Below are 15,606 nucleotides of genomic sequence, written 5' to 3' on the forward strand. Positions count from 1 at the left end.
AATTACGTGGTTATTATTTTTTTCTTTAACTGGGAGTGAACTCCACTCTGTCTTGAGAAAGAATTCATTCTTGACTTGCTTTGCAGATGAGAAATGCTGCTGTGGAGGCTGAGTAGAGGCAGGAACGGCTGCCTTCCCTTTAAGACTTGGAGATGACCCTGAGGAGGGCAGCAAAGGCGTCTGCAGAACCATCTTGGCTGTTCCTCCCTGGACAGGAATGCAGGGAGCTGCAGGGAGGGTCACCATGGCCCTCTGTACCTTGGAATACACTAAGATCTCCAGGGTGTGGTGGATCCTGGTGTGATGGGTGCAGATGCCCACATATCCCACTGTTAGGAGTGTCCTCACAGTTGTATCCTGCCATGTTCAAAATGGCTGCAAGTTCAGGGCTGTGCATTGCAGTGTCCTGTGCAAAAAACTGTGAAAAGATTGGGAACGAGTTATGCAAATCAATAGGTGATTGGTTTATTAAGTGCATCCACATGGCAGAATATTATGAAGCTCTCAAAAATAACAGGGCAGTCAACTGATGATGAATTACATTAACTTAATAAGGAAGAAAAACCATTTTATTAAATCAAATAGATGGAGAAAAAAGGACACTAATTCATGATAAAAACTCTCATAGATAGGGAATCAAACTTTCTTAATCTGATCAAAGACATCCATAGAAAACCTACAGCTCGCTTCATACTTAATGGTGAGATATTGGATTCTCTCCCCATAAGATCAAGAACATGGCAAGAATGTTCACTGTCACGTCTTCCAAATGATATTAGAGATCACAGAGATTGCAATAAGGCAAGAAAAAAATTTAAAAAGACCTAGATTAGGAATAAATAAGTAAATTAGTACAACTTACAAGATTGTTATGTAGGAAAGAGTTAACACAACAGGCCCTAACTACTCTGTTTGGAAAGGTCTGCCTTCAAGGTAGGCCCTTAAGTAGCATCTGGGAATTTAGATGTGGGTAGGGTTCTCACCACTGTGATTGACACGAGTAGCTCACTGTGCCTAGACTGTTGATACAAATAGTATGCCTTTTGGTTCACTTGCTTTCCTTCTGGAACTCTGGAATTTTGACCATGCCAAGCAGAGGCTGGATATGGTATAAGGCCAGCACTCCTGAAAAGTCCTGGCTGCTTAATCTCAAAAGAGCTTCCCTCATTGATAACATGTCAAACGTATTGTCACAACTTGTTGCTGGGAAAATTAAGCATGTCCTGCATGACCCCACTGGGAGAGACCCTTTGAAGCTTATGCCTGGTCTCCCCCAGACTCCACTCGCATGCACCTTTTCCCTCTGCTGATGTCGACTTTTGTTCTTTCCCTGGAAGCTGCAGTTTTCTGAGCCTTCTTAGGGAATCATCAGACCTGAGGGTGGTCTTGACAGTCCCCCACAATAGTTGTGCAGAAAATCCTAAGAAGTCTACAAAAAAGCTACTAGAACTAATAGTGAGGTTGCAGGATACAAGGTCCATATCAAAAATCTAGTTTATTTCTATTCTTGCAAAAAGGGAATCATATCAATTTTTCGATAACATTTACTGTGTCAAAAACACAGTGGACTTAGAATGAAATTTTAATTAAAAATATGGAAGACTTACTGTATTTTGGAAACCACAAATTATTTCTGAGAGAAATTAAAGAAGAGCTAAATAAATAAACAGGTGTGCCATATTTACATATTGCTGATGTGTTTACATACTGGTTACATATCAGACTGGTGATACAGCACCATTTCATCCAAGTGAGAAATGAAGAATATTTTCAATGAAAAAATTAGCAGTTAAAAAACCAATAAAAATTTTTGAGTCATATAGATACCCAAATGGAGAAAAATGAATTTTGACTCCAACTCGTATCATTTACAAAACTGAAATGGATTATTAATCTAAATGGAAAAAGCAAACCCATAAAATCTTTAAAAATATATGTAAGAAAAGGATCTTGGTTAGGCAAAGATTTTTAAACAGGATGATAAAAAGCACTAACCACAAAAGAAAAGGAAAAAAAGTGGACATTGATGAAATTAGAACTTCTCTTCATCAAAAGAAAATGCTACGAGAATGAAAAGGCAATTCACCAAGAGGGGGAAGTTATTTGCAATGACACTTCCGTCCCCTGGAGGACTCACATCCACATTATATTATGATGCTGCAAAAGTAATTGCGGCGTTTGCTATTTCAGTGACAAAAACTGCAGCTACTTTGTCACCAACTTAATATAAGAGGTTCTGGCCGGGTGCGGTGGCTCAAGCCTGTAATCCCAGCACTTTGGGAGGCCGAGACGGGCGGATCACGAGGTCAGGAGATCGAGACCATCCTGGCTAACACGGTGAAACCCTGTCTCTACTAAAAAATACAAAAAACTAGCCGGGCGAGGTGGTGGGCGCCTGTAGTCCCAGCTACTTGGGAGGCTGAGGCAGGAGAATGGCATGAACCCGGGAAGCGGAGCTTGCAGTGAGCTGAGATCCGGCCACTGCACTCCAGCCTGGGCGACAGAGCGAGACTCCATCTCAAAAAAAAAAAAAAAAAAAAAAAAAAAAAAAATATATATATATATATATATATATATATATGAGGTTCTTACAAATCATGGAGAAAATGACTGGCACGCTGATGCTTTTAAGATGAGACAGAGGCTTTGACAAAATGACCAATGTAAGTGAAAATATGCTCAACATCATTAGTTATCGGGTAAATGCAAATTAAAACCACCAGGAGCTACTGCATCTTCACAAGAATGGCAAAGAAAAAGGCTGAGAAGCCTACCTGTTGTAGAGATGTGTTCTCCGGTTGCCGATGGGGTGCACATGGGAACAACCCCTTGGGGAGATCGTTTGGCAGCGTCTCTTACAGCCAAGTGCTCATGTACCCTGTGAGCCAACAACCCTACTCCTGGGAGTGTTCCCAGGGATGCAACCTTCATGCTCGCCAGAAGACACGTGCAAGAACGTTCATAGTGGCATTATTTGTAAATAGTTTAAAAAAGAAACAGTTGGCAACAGCCCGAATATCAATCAGCAGTAGAATGAATAATTTGAAGTACAGCCACACAATGGAAAAAACGCATGGCAACTGAAAGAAACCAAGAAAGCAGCAATGGCTACGTCCAGCAGCACGGCTGAGTCTGCACACGGGACGTTGAGCGAAGGAAGCAGACCCGAGACTGTGTACCATGTGAGTTCCTCTATATGGTGGCCAAGGGCAGGAAGGACTTACTATTATAATTAAAGACAGAAGCATGGTTACCTCCAGGGACCATGGAGCTGGGTGGGGTAACCTAGCTGGAAGGGAACAGGGTGCTGCCTTGAGGACACACGAAATATTCCAGGCTTTGGTCCAGTTACTCAGGAGTAGGCAAATGTGAGTCATCCCTCTGCACCTGAAATGAATGCATTTCATGTCTGTAGATGATATCTTTTCACTAGGAAGGGAAGAAAGCCAGGCAGCTCATGCAAATGCACCTGCAGAGGATGAGGCTGGGCTGGGACCAGAAACACAGGTGTGGACAGGGGCCTGCAACAGGAAAGCTGTAAGGGGGTCTCCTAGAGGGAGGTGCTGTTGGGAGGGCAGTGGCTGCAGTGGCTTTTTATAGAGACCCTGCGGATGCAGAAGGAGCTGATGGGGGACAGAGCCCCTGAGCAAACGACAAAAGTGGGAGCTTGGAAACCCAGGCCCCTGGTGATGACCAGCATTTACTACTCCCTGACCAAGGGCAAGGCCCTCATCTCAGTCCTTGCTGTACAGTGACTCAGACTCCCTGAGCTAGGTAGGCGTCACGCTTGACATTGCTCCCACTTAACAAGGGGGGAATAGCAGTGCCAGGTCTCAGTTTTGTCCAGTTCACAGCAAGTGCAGAGCCAACATCCTTATTGCCCAGCACTAGGGTCCTCATGCTTAAGCACGAAGCTATAAGTTCTGTCTCCCACCACACTCTTTCCTTTCTTTTTTTTATTTTTGAGACGGAGTCTTAGTCTGTCACCCAGGCTGGAGTGCAATGGCATGATCTTGGCTCACTGCAACCTCCACCTCCCTGGTTCAGGTGATTCTCCTGCCTCAGCCTCCCGAGTAGCTGGGACTACAGGTGCATGCCACCACACCAGGTTATTGTTTTTATTTTTATTTTTTAGTAGAGATGGAGTTTCTCCATGTTGGCCAGGCTGGTCTTGAACTCCTGACCTCAGGTAATCTGCCCGCCTCAGCCTTGGCCTCAAACTCCTGGGCTCAAAGGATCCTCCTGCCTCAGCCTCCTGAGTAGCTTTGACTACAGGTGTGTGCCACCACACTCAGATAACTTTTTAATTTTTTGTAGAATCAGGGTTTTGCTATGTTGCCAGGCTGGTTTTGAATTCCTGGCTTCAAGGGATTCTCCTGCCTTGGCCTCCCAAAGTGCTGGGATTACAGAAGTGAACCACAGCACCCGGCCCACACTCGTACTTATAGCCTTCTGTCTCTTTTTTTCTGATAGAATTCTAACAGTCCCAAAGCTCTGTCCTCCAGACCCTTAGAATCTAGAGCAGCAAATTTGGAGAAAAAAGAGGGTTTCCCAGTTAAGTCCGGGTGATAACAGTCAACATCTGGTTGGCCATCACGTGATGTTTATGGAGGTGGCATTAGGAACTGGCCCCCGACATATGGAAGTGAGGATGTTAAAGTCCACTACTCCAGCAGGGTGTGGTGGCGGGCACCCATAGGCCCAGCTACTGGGGAGGCTGAGGCAGGAGGATCGCTTGAGGCCAGGAGTTTGTGTACGGCCTGGGCAAGGTAGCAAAATTCCATCTCAAATTTGTTTTCACGTGAACAACTCCACGGAGGCCCCCTGCGTTCACCTCCCAACTGGCAGAGACAGTGCCATCATGCCTATCAGTCGGGCTTCAGCAGTCCTGACTACCTTCTGTTTGCACAGCCTCAATCATCTCGTTGAAATGCGCAGCATCTCCACGCTGAGCTGCCCCGTGTCCTTCCACAGCTGCCTGGTACTATCGTTTCAGCCCAGGTGAATGTCCCGCCCACATAGGTGAGCTGCACCTTCCTCTGCCCTTATCTTGTCCCAGCCAGACGACCTGGACCCTCCTGCCTGCTCCACATGTGCGGCTACCGCTCCTGTATCCCCAAGAGACCTCCCAGGCCTCCCCTGCTCAGAGCTGAGGGCAGGGATGCCCCGTACTTTGAGCTCTCTCTTCAGCCTCCCAGTGTCTCAACCATCCCGGCAAAAGTCTTAGGGCCTCTGTTGTCCTTGGCAGGACAGATCCCTGGAAGGTCACACACTCCAAAACAACCAAAACGATGGATATAGATAAAGTAGAAACACGAGCATAAAAGCAAAAAGGTATATTCTGGGGCCACCGCTGCCAGGGGCTGATGCCCGCACAGGGCGGGGCCCCTGAGGTCATGGCTGTGTTGCAGCACAGAGCCATTATTGTGCATGATGATGGCCTGAGCCACCCAGAAGAGGCCACCTGACACCCAGCATCCCTGCTCAGGAAGGCAGGAAGGTTTGTAACGCCCTTTAGAGATCTTGGTGCATTTACAAACATCCTGCTCGGCCAGGTGCGGTGGCTCAAGCCTGTAATCTCAGCACTTTGGGAGGCCGAGGCGGGCGGATCATGAGGTCAGGAGATCGAGACCATCCTGGCTGACATGGTGAAACCCTGGCTCTACTAAAAATACAAAAAAAAAAAAAGCTGGGTGTGGTATCAGGCGCCTGTAGTCCGAGCTACTCGGTAGCCTGAGGCAGGAGAATGGCGTGAACCCGGGAGGCGGAGCTTGCAATGAGCCGAGATCGCGCGTGAACCCGGGAGGCGGAGCTTGCAGCGAGCCGAGATCGCGCTACCGCACTCCAGCCTGGGCGACAAAGCAAGACTCCACCGTCTCAACAAACAAACAAACAAACAAACATTCTGCTCTACCTAGTTTTTTGTTAACCGGATTATTCAGTTATATGGAACAATCCATTCTCTAATGAAAAGAGCAGAAGGGTTGTGGGTGGGTTGCATTATAGATGATTTTCAAGCAGTTCTTTGTTTCAGTAGCTCTGGTTTGGCCTGGATGTTTTCACTGTTCAAGTCTTTCAGAGTCTTTTTTTTTTTTTTTTTTAATTTTTAAATAGGAAGTGAGAACATCCCTGAGCAAGACCAACAATTGCTGAATAAACACAAACACCCTTGAGAATCACTCCGACAGGTGCTGCCTCTTCACCTGGGGATTGCAAAGGTGAGAGGGGAGGTGAGTGTCTCCCGGTGTTTGGAGAATCATATGAACGTGTGCTCTGGGAGCTTTAAGTTTCTCGTGAGTGAAAGTTCGCGGTTTTAGGTTTTCTCTTGATGCTACTTTTTACCTCTTCCTCCGTCTACTAAGAAGGGTTTCCTTGTAGGTGAAAATGGAACCAAATTAGTTCTGTGATCTTGTTCCATTCTAAAAGCACCTGGAATTCAGTAATTTCTGTGGGCTTGTGCTCAAAAGCAGGCTGCCAAGTCCTGGGGTCCTTATCAGGGGTCCTGGCAGAACCCTCAGGAGAGGGCTGGGTTTCTGTAACGTGGCTAACACAGACCAGCAAGGCCACATTTAAACCAAGGTTTTTTTTTTTTAAATTTTAATTTTAATTTTAAGCTCCTGGGTACGTGTGCAGGACGTGCAGGTTTGTTACGTAGGGAAACGTGTGCCATGGTGGTTTGTTGCACCTATCAACCCATCACCTTGTTATTAAGCCCACGTGCATTAGCTATTTGTCCTGATGCTCTCCCTTCCCCCACCCCACCCCCGATAGGCACCAGTGTGTGATGTTCCCCTCCTTGTGTCCGTGTGTTCTCGTTGTTCAGCTCCCACTGATAAGTGAGAACATGTAGTGTTCGCTTTTCTGTTCCTGTGTTGGTTTGCTGAGGATAATGGCTCCATCAAAGTCCCTGCAAAGGACGTGATCTCATTCCTTTTTGTGGCTGCGTAGTACTCCATGGTGTATATGTACCACATTTTCTTTATCTGGGTATGTTTATTAAGGGGAAGACCCAACCATGCATTGTGTGTGGCCACCTGGTAAATGAAAAGTAGGTTGGGATTTTCTTCCAAATATATATATGGGTATGTATATGTGTGTATATATATGTGTGTGTGTATATATATTTGTGTGTATATATATGTACATGGGTAAATTGCATGTCGCAGGGGCTTGGGGTACAGATTTTTCCATCATCCGGGTAATAAGCATAGTACTCAATCGGTAGTTTTTTGAGCCTCACCCTCCTCCCATCCTCCACCCTCAAGGGGGCCCCATCCTCTATTGTTCTCCTTTGTGTCCGTGTGTACTCAGTGCTTAGCTCCCACTTATAAGTGAGAACATGTGGTATTTGACTTTCTGTTCCTGCATATATATATATACACACACACACACACACACACACACACACACATATACATGTTTCAGTAGCTCTGGTTTGGCCCAGATGTTTTCACTGTTTAAGTCTTTCAGAATCTTTTTTTTTTTAATTTTTAAATAGGAAGTGAGAACATCCCCGAAAAAGACCAACAATTGCTGGATAAACACAAACCCCCTTGAGAATCACACCAACAGGTGCTGGCTCTTCACCTGGGGATTGCAAAGGTAAGAGGGGAGGTGAGTGCCTCCTTGGTGTTTGGAGAATCATAGGGGCGTGTGCTCCCTTTATAATTTATAATAATAAAATATATATATTATTTCCAAATATATGTATTTCAAATATATTTCAAAATATATTTCAAAAATGTTTGAAATATATATATTTGAAATATATATTTGAAAAAATATATTTATATATTTTAATTATATATTATATAGTTTAATAAAAATATATATAAATAAAAATATATATATATATTTGAAATTCACAAACATTTGCATTTCTCACCAGCCGATTACCACTGCTGGCAGTGAGGTGGCCTCCAGTCAAGGTCTAGGGACTTGACCTGGCTTGATCTGGCTCCACTCCCACTGCTCGATTTAGACTCTGCCCAGACAAACAGCAAGAGTGTAGCCAGATCCAGATCTTACCAACACACTCCTTCCTCCCCCGTCCTACCAGGCTGGAATTCACTGTCAATATCCTCCATAGAAGACACAGTTGGCTTCCAACAGCATCAGGGGATACAGGCAAAGGGGGTGATGGGGCCTGAGATAAGTTTCAGTTCAGCATAGAGGGGGCATCTGTGCCCAAATGACCAACTGGTCATTGGTAACTGGTATGACTTACTGTTCTCACTGAAAATACTACAGCTCCCCAAGTTTGAAAATAACATCAAGAATCTTCTCTGGCCAGAATAATGTCTGGCACATAGGTATGCAACCGTTTTGGGATGGATGGATGGAAAATCAAATCCTAAGAGGAAGCTTCCTTCCAGGCTGGTCGTACGTCCATGTCATAGGTGTCTCCACTGAAACGCTCACCCAGGAGTGGGCAAACTGATTCTGGAAAGGGCCAGGGAGTAAATATTTGGGGCTTTGTAGGCCATGAGGTCTCTGCTGTGATTACTCACCTCTGCCATTGCGGTGAGAAAGCAACCGCAGACAATAAACACAGAATCAAATCAGCATGTTCCAACACAACTTTATTTACTAAAGCAGTCGGTGGGCAGGTTTGGCCTGCGGGCCACGGTTTGCCAACCCCTGTGCTACACACGCTCACTGTTCCTACAGGACAGAGACTGCGTCCCCCATTCCCTTAGGATCCAGAACTAGATGTTTTAATTAAGTACATATGTATTAAAACTGCCTCCCCCTTTTACGATTCTGTTTTAAGAACTTTAAAAAATGTTGCAGGATTCTTAGGTATTATGTGAGGTTGAAAGGCTGAAAGTACCAACCTTGCTTCAGAGGGAATAGTGTGTAAAGCCGTTTCCTTCCTGAAACTTGGATTTGGGACTGAGAGGCGTGAGAATTGTGCTCTAGGGAACAGCCACCAGGGGGAGCGCAATGCACACAGAAGTAACCTGCTTTGCACCAAGAAACCAGGGGTGAAATCTGGAGGCTCAAAGGTGCAGGCTATTCCTGGGATATGCTGTGTGCTCACTTGGGGTACGGGAGCTGGGATTCTGGGTGCAAATGAGGGAGCAAGACACTGTTTTCTCACACTCTACCCTTCCAAAGGTTTCGTGGTTTTGATTTGTGCACGTATTACTCCTGCAAATATATGCGTAAGTATTGTATGTGTGATGTCATCAGGACTAGACCAAGACGCATGGCACCCAGGGGAACAAGCTTCAGCCCAAATTACTTACATAACTGACTGATCTGTGTTTAGGGAAGGGGCTGAGTGCTATGAGGGGGAGCAGAGGGAGTTCAACTTCACCTGGATCCCCTGAAATTCAGTTCAGGCTCCACCTGCAAGCCCTCCAGGCAAAGCATGGTATCATCCACAGGACCATTTTCCAGCTTTCTGTTGCTATCCAAACATATCCCTTGGCCCAAATGACCACATTTTCATCCAGTGGAACCAGGAATACTATACAGCAGGGAAAAACAAGCCACAGCTACACACATCAACATGGGGGCACCACCAGAGGACGAATACAATAAAAAGGCCACAGGAAAAAACATACGAGGTGGTTACTTTATTTGCAGAAAGCCCCAAATCAGGCAAAACCAATATCTTCTCTGGGGATATATCCAGATGTGGCAAAAGTGCTAAAAAGAGCAAGAGAATCATTAAGCAAAACGTTAGGGTGCTGGATATCTTTGGGAGGAAGAACTAAACAAGAAGTGTGGAGAATACATGATGTCTTATGCTGGGTAGCAGGTTATTCACTTATTTGTTAAAACAAGGCCAGGTGAGGTGGCTCACACCTATAATCCCAGCATTTGGGAGGCCGAGGTGGGAGGTTAGCTTGAGGCCAGCAGTTCAGGACCAGCCTGGGTAACATAGCAAGTCCCTGTCTCTACCAAAAAAAAAAAAAAAAAAAAAAAAAAAAAGTACACCTGTAGTCTCAGCTACTCGGGAGGTGAGATGGGAGGATCATGTGAGCCCCCAGGATGTGGAAGCTGCAGTGGGCTATGATCATGCCATTGCAGTCTAATCCAGCCTAGTGACAGAGCAAGGCTCTGTCTTATTAAAAAAAAAAAAAAAAAAGGCCAGGTATGATGGCTTAGACCTGTAATCCCAGCACTGTGGGAAGCTAAGGCTGAGGTTTGAGACCAGCTGGGGCAACATGGCAAAATCCTGTTTCTACTAAAAATACAAAATATTAGCCAGGTGTGCAAGTGCATGCTTGTAGTTCCAGCTACTCGGGATGCTAAGGTGGGAGGATCGCTGGAGCCCAGAAGGTCGAGGCTACGGTGAGCTATGCGGGTTCCACTGCACTCCAGCCTGGGCAACAGAGCCAGACGCTGTCTCAAAAAAAAAAAAAAAGTCATCCCTAACGTGTATTAGATTACATATACCTTGTTTTACAATATATCATAATAACACAGTATAAAACAAAACTAGAAATAATCCCTTCTGCATGTGTATCTCAGGGTGCAGCCCTGGGGAGACGGAGAAGCTTAGATCTGGGGAAGCTTTCATTTGGCTGTTAGGGTTTGCAGTGTGGTTTTCTAGAAGCTGTAAGGTTGAATGAACTGCAGATGCTCAGCTCAACCCAGAGAACTGCAGCTGGTGTGGAAATCAGGCTTCGTAGTAGAGTGGGAGGCATGACAAGCTGTAGTGAGAGACGTCGGGTCTGGAACACAGTGACTCAAGGCAGAGGACTGTCCCAGGGCATGGGATCCAGGCTGATGCCCAGGTGCCACTGCACCGCTGGCTCAGATGCCCCCGTGACCCCTGCAGCTCCCGGGGCTCCTGGGAATGCCACTGGCGGTGCCCCACACTGGGTGGTAGCTGCCTTTGTATTTACCCAGCCATGCCTTGGCTCCCTGAGCACTGGGTTGCTTCCAGCTCTGCGTTCCAGCACCTGTAGGACGCATCTGTGGATGCTGGTGGGCGGGATCAGCCTCCATATTACCTGCTCTTTGCAGGAAAGCCTGGCCTTTTAAGTCCCGGGCCTAGGACCTGTCCCAGTTTGACCGGGACTGAGAAGTTTTGTGGGGACATGGTTCCTCTCAATGTTGAAACTGGAAAAAACCAAACCAGGATGAGTTGGTTATTTCACCCAGACTTTGGTACTCAAATATAAGGGCTTGGTTTGGCTAGGACTGCTTTTGTGTCGCAGGAGCTCTCCACATATCCTGTACGCCTTCTGGAAACCCTCCATTTATTTTGGAAGGAATAGTCATCCCGCATCTCCCACTGGCAGCTCCTGGGGGCTGCCAGCGTTTTCCCGAGTGACTCTCAGCTGCCTCCAATCTTGCTAAGGGCAGATTAAACTAGTAAAATGAGACTTGAGAGCAATTATTCCTCCCTGAAAGGCTGGAGTGAGGACACAAGAACATGCTTTTCAGACTGGGGAGTCAACAATCACAGCAGATTTCTGTAACTGAAGGTGGTGGTTTTCTTGTCTTATCTTCGACTGGCAGGCATCAGACTCACCTGGGGGTCTTCTTAGACTGAGATTGCGGGGCCCCCACCTAGCGTTTCTCATTCAGGGGATCTGGGATGAGGACTGAGGACTGCATTTCTCACAAATGAAGCTAATTCTGATGGTCTGGGGTCCACACTTTGAGAACTGTTGTCACAGTGTTAAGGGATAAAGTCTGGATGAGGGGTTATCAGACTTTTTCTGTAAGGGGGTCACATAAGAAATATTTTAGGCTTTGTGGGTGATATGGTTTGGATCTGTGTCCCCACCCAAATCTCATGTGGAATTGTAATCCCCAGTGTTGGAGGTGGGGCCTGCTGGGAGGTGATTGGATCCTGGGGGTGGAATTCTCCCCTTTGCTGCTATTCCTGATAGAGTTCTCAGGAGATCTGGTTGTTTAAAAGTGTGTGGCATCTCCTTCCTCTCTCTCCCTCCTGTTCTGGCCATGTAGGATGATCCTGCTTCCCCTGCGCCTTCTACCATGATTGTAACTTTCCTGTGGCCTACCTGGAAGCCAGCACCACACTTCCTGTACAGCCCACAGAACCGCAAGCCAATTAAACCTCTTTTCTTTTCTTTCTTTTTTTTTTTTTGAGACAGTCTCAGTCGCCCAGGCTGGAGTGCGATGGTGCAATCTCGGCTCACTGCAACCTCTGCTTCCAGGGTTCAAGCCATTCTTTTGCCTCAGCCTCCCAAGTAGCTGGGACTACAGGCGCACGCCATCACACCTGGCTAATTTTTTGTATTTTTAGTAGAGATGGAGTTTCACCGTGTTAGCCAGGATGGTCTTGATCTCCTGACTTCGTGATCCACCCACCTCGGCCTCCCAAAGTGCTGGGATTACAGGCATGAGCCACTGCACCTGGCCCTAAACCTCTTTTCTTTATAAATTACCCAGCCTTAGGCATTTCTTTATTGCAGTGCAAGAACAGACTAGTCCAGTGGGCCACGTGTTCTCAACTACTCAACTCTGCCGTAGTAACCTAAGAGCAGCTAGAGTGCAAATGAGCGTGACTGAGTTCCAATAAAACTTTATTTACAAAGACAGTCAGTGGGCCAGAATTAGCCTCTGGGCTTTGGTTTGCCGGCCTCTGGTTCAGACCGTTACAGTGTGATTTTCAATGATCCCCTTAGCTTCTCTGTGTTTTCCATCTTTGTATTTGTGTGTGGATGACTTTGAGCCAGTTGAAAGCAGACCATGGAAGTCTGGGAAGGACCGTTTGTTTAGAGTATAGATGCAGGGCAGCGTAGCACAGCCATACCAAGGCTTTACAGCTTTCAACAACCGTCATATTATACTCACCGGTCTGTGGGTCAGCTGGGGGTTCTTCTGGTCTGAGCTGGTTTGGCTGGTCTTTCTGCGCTGTCTTGTGCACCTGGGGGTGGGGTCACCTCACAGGTCATCTGATGGTGGATTATCCAAGGTGGCCTCAGCCACATGTCTAGCAGATGGTTGGCTGTTGGCTGGGCACCTTGGTTCTCTTCCACGTGGCCTCTCCTCCTCCAAGAGGCTAACTCCAGCTCCCACACCAGGGGTCTGAACATAGCAAGTGAGGAAGCTGCACCTCCTCTGATGACTATGTTTGGAGCTCACACAATGTCACTTTCATCACACCGTATCCATCAAAGGAGTCACAAGGCCAGTCCAGATTTAAGCATGGGAAAATAGGCTCCACCTTGTAACAAGAGCAGCTGCAAGGAATCTTTGGCTGTTTGTGATTTGCCACTCAGATGGAATGAAAGGATAGGGAATGAAGCTGCTTGGCATTGAATTTTAACTCCAGCTCTCATAGCTGGAGGTCTCACTTCATCCCCCTGAGCCTGATCCGCTCCTGCCCCCAACAAAAAAAATGAGACTGATGCTACCCAGCTTCAGAAGGTTGCTGAGAGGCTAGCTGGATTAATCTAGAAGAGTGTCTGGCACAAGCAAGTCCTCTCCATGTGGCTGCTGTTATTAATGTCTCAGTGAACCCCTACAGATGTGACAGCACTGGGGGCGTAAAGAATTGAGGACACCCAAGACCATTGGAATGTCCCTTCACATACGTACCCAAGGACTCCCTGCCCAGCTCTGGGCTTTTTCCTTATCTGTTTCCCTGCCTAGAATCTGTTCAAGCCTTCAAAGGTCAACTCACCTTGTAGCCTCTTTTTACAGCCCTTGTTGCATTGAATAATTTCTTTTTTACAAATATCTTTCTCCTATGAGCTGGGAGCTTCTTGAGAGCAGAAACAGGGTGTTGCCCAGAGCCCGTGGTTGTGCCTTAGGGAACATCCTATCCCAGCCCCTTTAAATCATCTGGGGTTTGCTTCACCCTATTTTCCATCAGAAACGTTGGAAGCCAGCCAGCACTTCTCAAGAGAGGAAGGATGTAAGCAGTACACATTCTGCTCCCTTGCAGGTCTATGTGGTCTCTCTTCTGGGACATTGCCATATGGATCTTAGAATAATTTGCTTAAGAAAAACACAGTAGCCAAATTCTGTCAATCCTATCTGTTTCCCATGAGAAGAACAGATCTCATCCTCAGGGCATCAGGGATGTTCAGGCTTTTTGAGAAGAGAGGACAAAGGTGGGCCCCCCAAGGGCATCTCTGTGCACTTGGAGAGATCCAAGAACTTGCTAAAGTAATGTAATAAGTTAGTATTCAATGCACACTTGTAGGGTTGAACTATGCTTTGTTATAAAGGGATGCCAAGATAGTAGAAAGTTTGTGTAGGGAGTAGACAGATACATCATTTCTCTTTCTATAAGGCCTGTTTTGAAAGATTTCTTTCTAACAGATGGACTAGGTGAAGACACGGCTGTCTGAACTTAGAGAGGTATAAGAGATGCAAGGATCGAAATGACTACATTATGTATCCATCCATCCATCCATGGACTTACCACCCATCCTCTCATCCATCCATCCACCCACCCATCCCTCCATCTATCCACCCACCCATTCACCCATCCATCCACCCACCCACCCACCCATCCATCCATCCATTCATCCATTCATCTATCCATCCGTTCAACATTCATTCATTCATTCATCTACCCACCCATTCATCCACTCATCTATCCATCCATCCTGGAGCTCACACAATGCTTTGCAAATACTTCAGTCTACCAACTTATTTTCCAATTCTAACCCTCTCCAACACTCCAACATCCCCTTCTCACAATCTCTCTTTCTCTCTCTCTATCTCTCTCTCTTTCTCTGTCCCTCCCCAACTACCCCCTTTTGGGAAATTCAAATTGCCCAAAATATAATAATATAATAGAGATAACTCCTTGATGTTATTATTGTGATCACCCCTTAGGTATGTACAGCACTTTACAGTTTTACCAAACACAAGTCTTCACATCAATCCTCTTCTCTGCAGCCACATAACTCAAGCAGTGACAGGACCCATCGGGAACACCAGAGTCATGAGCAGGAAGAACGTCTCCTGTTGCAGCTATGGGGGGAGTCAGGCATGACATGCCCGATGGTGCAGCAGGACACGATGATGTCAGGGCTGCCCCGGATATATTGAACTTTCTGATTTTTGTCTTCTTGTGATGGAAGAAATGACTTTGGATGAAGATGGAGAGAAACAATGATAGGATCAGATCTGTTGTGATGGTTTCTCTGGTGAGGAAATTATTTCATAAGCTTGGAAAATCTGATTCTAACTGGTTCACCCCTTGGAATTGTCTTCCCACTTGGCTTCCACAGGTCTGCATCATGAAGGCCCTTCCCTTTCAGCCAGGACTGTTTTGTCCACCTCCCACTCCCTCTGCAGGCAGGCTTGGCAGAGCCTGGACATTTTGGGTTGTCATAACTTGAAAGGTGCTACGGGGATCTAGTGGGTGGAAGCTGGGGGATGGCTACACATCCTACAAGGCACAGGACAGCCCACAGCAGAAAACGATCAAGACCAACATCTCCAGAGGACCATGGGTGTGTGGCTTGGTGACGCGTGGCCTTCCAAACAGAGCTGGTGGGCCCTGACCCACTTTGGCCCAGAAGTTTCTGGCACCTCCCCCCGTCTGTGTGACTGCTATTCTGTGACATTTGCACACTGCAGTCATAGCTCAGTGCTCCAGGCAGGACAAGTGACATCACAAGACATGCACAGGCAGCCTCGATGGCACTGATC

At 46.5% G+C, this 15,606-nt stretch overlaps 1 protein-coding gene and 1 long non-coding RNA gene across 15 annotated transcripts in view; one reads left to right on the top strand and one right to left on the bottom strand.

Annotated features, from left to right (window-relative positions):
* LOC105469741 (uncharacterized) lies at nucleotides 1-5,375 on the bottom strand. The gene is made up of 3 exons (XR_011610424.1): nucleotides 4,897-5,375; nucleotides 2,775-3,223; nucleotides 1-418 (listed from the first exon to the last, which is right to left on the bottom strand). It is a non-coding gene; the product is annotated as an uncharacterized lncRNA (long non-coding RNA).
* A 56-nt stretch (nucleotides 5,376-5,431) lies between these two features.
* LOC105469740 (actin, aortic smooth muscle-like) overlaps nucleotides 5,432-15,606 on the top strand; it is a 40,621-nt gene continuing 30,446 nt past the window's right edge. For 7 of the 14 annotated variants that reach the window (XM_071074099.1, XM_071074107.1, XM_011721231.2 and 4 more), the window contains exons 1-3: nucleotides 5,432-5,500; nucleotides 6,115-6,230; nucleotides 7,499-7,602. The gene's annotated coding sequence lies outside the window, so the exon portion shown is untranslated. Of the gene's footprint in view, nucleotides 5,556-5,971; nucleotides 5,991-6,114; nucleotides 6,231-7,498; nucleotides 7,603-14,836; nucleotides 15,099-15,606 lie in introns of those variants that run through there. The other 7 variants (XM_071074104.1, XM_071074106.1, XM_071074102.1 and 4 more) reach the window with 7 other exon arrangements.

The sequence above is a fragment of the Macaca nemestrina genome, chromosome 12 (assembly GCF_043159975.1).
Source record: "Macaca nemestrina isolate mMacNem1 chromosome 12, mMacNem.hap1, whole genome shotgun sequence".
In the NCBI taxonomy this organism is placed as follows: Eukaryota; Metazoa; Chordata; class Mammalia; order Primates; family Cercopithecidae; genus Macaca; species Macaca nemestrina.